This window comes from Trachymyrmex septentrionalis, unplaced genomic scaffold, assembly GCF_001594115.1.
Source record: "Trachymyrmex septentrionalis isolate Tsep2-gDNA-1 unplaced genomic scaffold, Tsep1.0 scaffold73, whole genome shotgun sequence".
Classification (NCBI taxonomy): domain Eukaryota; kingdom Metazoa; phylum Arthropoda; class Insecta; order Hymenoptera; family Formicidae; genus Trachymyrmex; species Trachymyrmex septentrionalis.
The window spans coordinates 659,059-665,395 of NW_017305916.1; the positions used below are offsets into that span (position 1 = coordinate 659,059).

At 32.4% G+C, this 6,337-nt stretch overlaps 1 protein-coding gene across 3 annotated transcripts in view; it reads left to right on the forward strand.

Moving 5' to 3' along the window:
- The window catches only part of LOC108753930 (protein rhomboid-like), a 181,803-nt gene that overhangs the window by 58,784 nt on the left and 116,682 nt on the right, over positions 1-6,337 (forward strand). The window lies entirely within an intron of this gene.

Consider the following 6,337-nt stretch of genomic DNA (forward strand, 5'->3'; position numbering starts at 1 on the left):
ACTAATATTTATGTAAAAACGATGAACAGTCCTTCGAGACAGTCTCTTCTCTATCGCCAAGTAGATATAGTCAAATAAAAGTCAGACATGCCGTATTAATTTACCGAACGCACCGTTTCTCAAAATTTTGAACATTTATTGCGTTGCATTTCTCACTGAAATTACTTTAACAAACATTTGTGGCGTATTTAGAAATTCTCCTACGTGTTAGGAAACTTTGTTGCTTGCGTTGCTGATTGCAGAATTGGTTTAATAACAATTGATGGAGTCTCGTCTAAATAATGACCTCGCATGTAGTACACAGTGTTTTATAAGTTTCGTGAACTGTATTTTGTGTTGTATGCGCGCAATAATGCCAAAAAATTATTTTCCGACGTATTTATTCGTATTTTAGTCGTATTTATTCTTCTACAACGCTGTTTAATTTGCGTTTTATTAATCGCCAATAAAATATCTCGTGACATTTGCAATCAACTTATTAAGAGTTTATGCGTAAATTGACGATGATTGCGAAAGGTCTTTAAATGAAATATTATTTGTGCGTTGAATAGTTTGTAAAATACACATGTCGATGGTTAATGTTGTTGTTTTCGAGAAGCAGACCATATAAAGTGAACTCGATAAATACTTACGTGAAGTCAAGAGAAAGAGTTGTAGAAAAAACAGTGGGAAAAAGATAATTTTTGAAATTTGTAATTTTGGGTTTTTTTCTTAAAAAAATTTTTTTTAAAAATAGAAATATATTTATATATAATAATATTACTATATTTTTTGATCACATCATTATGCTTGATTATGCACGAAATTTCGTTACAGACGTGATATTTCATTACAGACATAATGACGCGCATATTCTGTACACGATTTTATATGTGCGTAGAAGTACGCTTATGAAGTTATAGTAAAGTCTCAATTTCGTTGAGTAGCGAAGGAAATCGGTTATTAGAAAACTTATATATGAAACTTTGTTCTGAAAGAATAGTTGCAGTTATTTATATGCTAATTTAAGTATTTATTTTATACTATATATTATAAATGTTAAAATAGACTTATAGAGTTTCGAGCAATTCTTTCTTAAATAAAGTGTGATAATTATTTGTTAATTATTAAACATAATGAGACATCCAATCTTATCATGGTAATCCAGGTTTTATCTTAAATGAAAAAAATTGTGGTCTATGTGTCTGTAGTCTACGAATATCTCATGATCTAATGATGATTTTTGGTGAATTTAATAATTTGTTAGAAACTTGTTACTGTATCTTTTTATTATTTTCTTTATTTTTTACTTTTCTTTATTTGTAATTTATTTTTTTTAATTGTGTGACAATTTAAAATGTGTTTGACTCCTACCTTTATTTATTGTTATTTATTATGATCTAATATCGTAGAAAAGATTCTAAAAATAAAAAGGAAATGATCTCACCACAATTTAATTCAATTTGCAGTCAATATAGACGAATAAATGAGGAAGTTATATCAGTGGTTGGAAAAATTGAACACGGTTTATAGGGATCTTGCCTGTTTAAGACATTGTTAAAAATAAAATGTTAATAAATTAACTTAAAAGACGTATAGTGGTCTAAATTGACATTTTAACATTTTTGCATGATTTTTTTTCTCAGAAAACCCAGTATAAGTTTTTTAAGTTAAAATTAACACTTTATTTTTAAACAGTGTAATATTGTCAGCACCACAAATATTAACAATATTATTAATCGTGTGATTGATATTGATGAATTGATGTAGAGTATTGACATTGAGTCGAATTTTTTTCATTCTTGAGCATTAACATCCTCGCAGCGATACTAACGTTCGATAATCAAAAAATTCATCGTTAATATTGACAGTATTCGTTGGTACTGATAGTATTATTGACTATGAAGTATGTAATGTACATAAAGCTGAACTGAAATATTGTCAATAATACTGATAGTGTAAAAACACTGATATGGACTGTCGATTTTACTGATTTAATATTACTGATCACGGAAAGAAAAGATTGGATGCTGCAGCAAATTAAATGGTAAATATAGCATAGCATTTTTAATTGGCTGCAACAGTCAATTTTTCGTTGCAGCAGCCAATTTTTGGTTGCGTTAGCGTATCTGCAATGTCAGTATAGGATTTCGATAGGCTAACGCAATCAAAAATTGACTGCTCCGACCAATTAAAAACGTTATGCCATGTACAGCTTTTTTCTTTTAGTGTATTATTTATTGTGTAAGATTCCGCATTGCGATGGCACACTCGGCAAGGTCGAAGATTATTTTCGATATAGCGGGTTCGATTTCAAACCATGGCGTGGGAACTTTATCACTTCGACCTGATGCCGGACTTCCGCATAAACGAGGTGAACTATAGCTTAGGGCTTCGCGTTGCGAGCATACTCCAAAGTCCGAGTTTGCTTTGAGTTTTATCGAAGTTAAGAGACGAGGGAGAGACGTGCGACCGAATTCTTTCGATCGACGCGACCTCGATATAACTGTCTTTAATTCAAAGATTATTCTTCTTTTCAGATAGTATGATAAAGTTATTTGTCGTTAGTTATTAGGTTGCTATCTGAATCGACACTTTAGCGTATACACACCTATGTGGATTCAGGCCACATCAGTTCTAATGTTGACACACATTTCTTTACTACCATCTTGTGTATAAATCGAGAACACTTTACATTGATTTTATATATATTTTAAATTGTGAAGAGACCTATCAGTTTTGCTGAAGACTTTTATTTAAAAATATATTTTATTAAAAAATATATTTTAATATGAAAAAATTTACTTAAAATTATATTTTATGAAAAATAGTAATACGACGTCATGAGATCGATTACAAAAATCGTTAAAGTGTTAATTAATTATCAGAATTGTGTACCTATAGATAACGAGCAAAATGCTCGATTAAAGGATTTTGTATATATCAGTTTATCATTTCTTAGAAATCGGACTTAGATAGATAACTAATTAGAATTAAAAGAAATAGGAATTAAAACGAAAACAAGTAAAATTTAAAGTTAAATTAATGTTAATTTGAATTGAAAAATCTGTTTGAGAGTGTTGGCTGCATGCCTTTTAAATAGAAAGGCAGAGTTTATGTGAAGATTGTATATTCTTGAATCTTGAAGTTTAGGAAGTGGCAAAAACTACCATTTCCTAATATCTCGTTTTTGCTGCCAAGCTGCTTCTGCTTTCTATTGCAGGTCATAAAGACCGAGGAAAGTGATACCGGTATTTGCATGTTTGCACATTTGTTGCGCGATTCCGCTGTATGCATTCTCTCCACATAAGTTACGGAATTACGTGTAGTCCCGTGTAGTGTTGTGCAAGGTGCTTCCGTGATATTAATTTATGACTTCGCATCGCTTGATCTTAACTCGTAAGCACGCGCGTTGGATAACTAAGAGTCCCAGCGTTCCCATTATCTTTCGGCAACTGCAAAGAACAGGAATTTAAATAATGTATTACGAAGCAAATAATTATTTCACACAAAACCAGAAACCCTAGCAAGAGTAGTTATCAATAGACAGTAGAGAAAAATGGAATAGAAGTTAATGAAAATTAAAAATATTAGAATACTAAAAAAAAATATTAATTAAAATTTAAAATTTAATTTAAATTGATAACAACTGCAAACATTTTTAAAATTTTAAATGTATGTTGAAGTTTATTATTAATTTTATATATGTGGTATATAGTTTAGGATATAACGCAAAATGTAAAATATAAATTGTGCATTCCCCAACAACTGAATAAATATTAATATAAATATCCAGTGTTTCAAAGCTGAATTCATACTCCCAGTTGGAATTTCCGGGAATTTAATTTTATGATGCAAAAAGAATTTATTTTCGAGAGAAACTTTTAAATCTTCATTTTCGATGCCGTTTCATCTATCAAAGACCGATTATGTAAACTACATTCGTGTATTGATTCGCGCAGTCACTCGGCCGCCTTTCGCTTAAGTTAGTGAGACAAAAGGCTGATCTTCTTTCACACACACACACACACGCACACATACATACACAATCACTGACAGAATGTAGGTAGGAGGAAAGCCAGTGCGTACTATTCTTGTTTTGCTCGAAGGTCAAAGGGAAGAAGCGTAACTGTTCCGCCTGTACTTCTTGACACTTTTTCCGCCCGCTTCCGCCCCGATCTTTTTTCGCCTCTTGTTCTTGTCCTGATCGCCTCGACAAGAGGGACAGAAAAAGATCCTCTCGGATGGCGTAAAAGCGCAATTTGTCTGGAAAAACAACGGTATTATCGCGCCCGCCCTCGACATCGAGTCGGATTTGTCATTTGTACGATGATCGAAACGCTTCGCTGGATCGTCTGGCCAATCGACTACGTTTTCACTCGCGGCTTACCGTGAAATCGACGATGGGCTTATCGATTTTGACTAGGGATTTTTTTTATGAGCAGAGAGAGAGAGAGAGAGAGAGAGAGAGAGAGGGGAGGGGGAGACAAAGAGATAAAAAGAGCTCACTGACGAGCAAATATTTAAAGCTCGTTGCATTGGTTGACCTTCCTCGTATTCATGGCATTCAGCTATTCAACCCAGTTTTGTGCGAACGACAGTCTCTTTGTACTCGAATGTAAAACAATTGCATTGCGATGTGAAATTGTAACTATATTTGGCTATGGGAAATATTACTATTAATGCAGGAGAATATAATGTAAGAGTAGTGAAGCTAAAGTGCCTGTGCTCTCTTGTTTCTCGGAAATAATGTTAATGCACGGTTTTGGTAATGTTTAAGGAAAATATAGGAATTTAGGTATACAGTTGCAATGTATGTATATGCAATATATTTATCTATGTATATATATCGTGATTGTATATCTAAATTAATATATTTGCGATATATATCATGAATCTGTATGGTATATCCATATATTGATATTATATTATGAATACGAATTAATTCCTATTACTTATTTTAAGTATATTATATTTGTAATTAGGAATTTTACATTTTAATTATATTAGAGAAAGACACATCTCTCTATAAACCAACTAAATAAAGAATTTAAAGCTCTTAATATTTCGAGATAATACGTAGCTTTGTGAAACGAAGTATTCACGTGGAAATTCAATTATTCGTTCTATCAGGCTATTGCGATCGTCCTCCTTTATTTGTATCGACCTATACGTCACGATACTCGTGATTCGAAAGAAATATGATCGCAAATATTCTCTAACGGATTGTATAACGAATTTAAAAGTATATCCGGTCGATGATTCGATGTGAGCTCCTAGCGTATTATTTGTAGTGGAACGGTAGAAAAGCTTTAAGCCCGATCTGGCGCCAGGCCAATTTTTCGCCGATGGTAACCCGTCCACGTTTCACGGGGGAAAAAAAAAGAAGGAAACGGAGGTCGTGAATAACCCCATTGATGTGTAATCAGTACGTGAAAATGTCCTACGGCGCTTTAATAAACCGATACGCGCGAGTTGGTTAGGTCGGGAAAATTCGTTTCGGCCACTCCGATTTGAAAGCTTGATTTCAAGCTTTTAGCTTGTTGATAATATTATTCTGCGCGGATTTACCATGAGAGCGTTTTAAGCGTATGCAAATGGATTACGATGATCACGGGTATTTTTCGAGATCATGCCATTTTACAGTAGTAAAATTTGTATATCTGTAATGGAGGTTGAAAATATCCCGACTGGATATTTAACGAACAGATTAAGCAGTGGCAAATTAATTAATGAATAGTTATTGTTTTGTATTTTCTTGTATTTAATTTATTCGCTATTTATAACATTCTTATTGATAGATCTTTGCGTATCAATCGTAATTTTTCGTCTATTTTTTTCGGAATTCTGAGAAATCGTGTAGAACCTGGCATTTATGACTCACCGAATCGGTTTTGTCCTTATTGGGTTAATCATTATTATACTTACAACACGCTGCCTGCAGTCGGACGTATAATAAATCAGATAATTCAAGTATTTTAAAGAATTAGACTGTCTGTTTTTGACCGATCCATCTGCAACTCCAATATATCATCCATAGCTTTGTGTTCTCGTTGGATTCACTCGAGACCTACACAAAATACTCAACAGTTTTTAATAGAATTCGAGAAAGATGAGGAATCACTGGATTGATTTTTTACTTCTTAAGAATGCATTATGTGTTTTTTAATAAAACAAAAAAATTACGAACAAAAATTATAGATTTTTTAATATTACATTCTTGAAAGTAATACAAAATTGATTGCGATTTAGAATGTTACATCTGAATTAAATGTTATTTCAATAAGATGTAGATATATTACAAAAAATAATTAAGATAAAATGAGAAAATTTGCAGAGAGAAAGAGAGAGAGAGAGA